This window comes from Lontra canadensis, unplaced genomic scaffold (genome assembly GCF_010015895.1).
Source record: "Lontra canadensis isolate GAN:19392208 unplaced genomic scaffold, GSC_riverotter_1.0 scaffold37, whole genome shotgun sequence".
Classification (NCBI taxonomy): Eukaryota; Metazoa; Chordata; class Mammalia; order Carnivora; family Mustelidae; genus Lontra; species Lontra canadensis.
The window spans coordinates 5,085,061-5,087,785 of NW_022631031.1; the positions used below are offsets into that span (position 1 = coordinate 5,085,061).

The window sequence follows — 2,725 nt, forward strand, 5'->3', positions numbered from 1 at the left end:
CCTCCTTGCATGAACTGCCCTCAGAGGCCATGTAGCCAAGTGCAGGCAGCTTCTAGGAATGAAGATCCCTAGCAAAGGCTACTGGGAAAATGGGGACCTCAGTCCTACAACCATAAGAAAATAAACCTTTCCAACCACTACTGAGACCCCAGGCCCCTTATGAAAATCACAACTCTTGATTTCAGCCTGATGAGACCTTGAGTAGAGAATTCAGCTTTTCCATGCCTCAGTGTCTACCTACAGAAACTTAGATAATATACTTGTGTTGTTTTAAACCAAGTTTGTGGCGATTTCTTAGAAAGGGATACAATCATCTTCCCCCAATATTATCAGGCACCTGCTCACTTTCTATGTTGTATTTTAAAAAGTCACTAATTATTGTGCTTACTTCAGCAGTACACATACTAAAATTGGAACCATACAGAGAAGATTAGCATGACCCCTGCACAAGGATGACACACAAATTCATGAAGCGTTCCATATTAAAAAAAAAAAGAGTTATCAGTTATTAGTTACATGTTCCCTCTTTAAACTTCCTAAAATTCTTTAATAGAGTTATTATGCATTTCTCCCTGTAGCAGACCGATGCTAGTGTCTCACAAAACCTGATAACTCATTGGTCTGTACTCTAAAAGACTGAGAGGCGTCAAAGGTGAAACTCAAAAAACAAAACTTAGTTTGAGTAAAGGGAGCACAAATTTGTTAACCGCTCTTGAAACATTAACATGAATGAATAATCTTTGAGAGGTAAATAATAATAATAAAATAAGATGTAAGTACATTGTCACATAGAATTGGCTTCACTTAAGGAACAAACCACAGACTTCGTTCCATCTGTAGGATAGAGATAATTTAGATTTTTAAAAGCTTTGAGCCAATTTGTGTGTGACAGAGGCAATAGATGGCAAAGAAGAGAAGGTGGAATCCACTGTCTCTGGGACTGACTTGAGGAGGGATGACCATATCTTCCCACAGCCCAGTGTGGACGTTTCTTTTGGCACCGGACCATTGTCTTAAAAGCAGCATGGGTAGAATAAAATGGCAAGTCCTTTGTCTCTGCCATGCTGATGGTATAATTTGTGTGCCTAACTCTTCTTGTCTTTGCTGGATCTGTACCCTTTCTCTGCAACCTATAAAGGCTGCTTTGTATATCTGCATCATTATGATCAACATGATGATATCTTTTAAAGGAAGTTATAAATGATACTTGAAAGCAAACTTCCTAACTATAATTAAAACAATTTCTAGCATTTCCAACATACATACCTTCTATATTAAAATGGGAATTAAGTTGAGAAAAGCTGCACTTTATCAAAGATTGTCTATACAGGGGCTGGCTGAATGCTTGTGGATTTGTAGAGAATTCCACAGTGCTTTGTGGACTCTGTCAGTCGGGTGTCAGGGAATTCTGAGAAATGGCCTAATTAAATCAGCACATAATGAAAGAAGACAAAATGCTCTGGGTCTAAAGACACAATGTGACTTTAGCCAATGCAGACTTTGACTGCATCTAAAGGAAGTGACCGCATCTCAAGAGAGAAGGAGCAGTCAGTAGGAAAGATGGCACGTTGACAAGATCCACAGAGCTCCCAGGGCACTAGTCAAGTGAGAGACAGTGCATTTGGGAGGTTAGAGCCATCTTCTCACTGAAAAGATAGGACTTCATGGGTGGCAGAGTTATTTCATCCAAGCTGCCTTAGACGTTAGAGGAGTTGTTTCCCCAAATTAAAATTCCTTCTCTGATTTTATAATCACTAAAAGAAATTCTTTTTAAAAAAGAAATTCTTATTTAAAAAAGTTGCTTTTCAGGTGCCATTTTATGAAGAAGGAGGTATTATATATGGATAAATAACTGGAACATTGAAGGTTTTATGTTTAATTGTGACTTTGGTTGTCAGTGGTGCTTTATATATCTTACTTTTGCAAATTTACAAAACCATAAGGGTACTATGTCTGCTCTATGGTAACTTAGCTTCAGCCCATGAGGTAGGTCCTATTTCTGGTCCATTTTACTATTGAGGAAACTGAGACACAGAAGTTAACTTGTCCACATTTACCCAGCTAGTCAGTCAATGATACAAGAGGTGGAAGAAATTTCTTTTCAGATTTTATTTATTTATTTTTATTTAAATTCAATTAGCCAATATATAGCACATCATTTCCTTTTGATGTAGTGTTCATGAATCCATTAGTTGCGTATAACACCCAGCGCTCATTACATCACGTGCCCTCCTTAATCCCCATCACCTGGTTACCCCATCCCCCCATTCACCTCCCCTTCTGCAACCCTCAGTTTGTTTCCCAGAGTCAAAAGTCTCTCATGGTTTGTCTCTGATTTCTTCCCATTCAGTTTTCTCTGCCTTCCCCTGTGATTTTTTTAAGGGGGATTACATTGAGTTCATAGATTGGAAAGGAATCTAAACTTCCTAATACATGAAGATTTCTAATACATGAACATGGTGTATGCCTCAATTTATTCTACCTATGATTTCTCAACCACATTTTGTAGTTTTCTCTGTTGAGGTTTTACACATCTTTAATTCATAGACATTTGATGGGATTATTTTTCTGCATTTAAAATACTTAAAAAATTTTAATATCTCATTGATTGCTGTCATTATGTAAAAATACAATTGCTTTTATATGTAGATCTTATATCTAGCAATGTTTTTATAGTCCCTTATTAATTCTAATGACTTGTAGTTAGATTCATTCGGATTTTCTA

The 2,725-nt window shown here is 37.1% G+C and overlaps 1 non-coding gene across 1 annotated transcript; it reads left to right on the plus strand.

Annotated features, from left to right (window-relative positions):
* The first annotated feature begins 380 nt into the window (after positions 1 to 380).
* Positions 381 to 487, plus strand: LOC116874569. Its single transcript, XR_004384028.1, has one exon. It is a non-coding gene; the product is annotated as a U6 spliceosomal RNA (small nuclear RNA).
* The last annotated feature ends 2,238 nt before the right edge of the window (positions 488 to 2,725 follow it).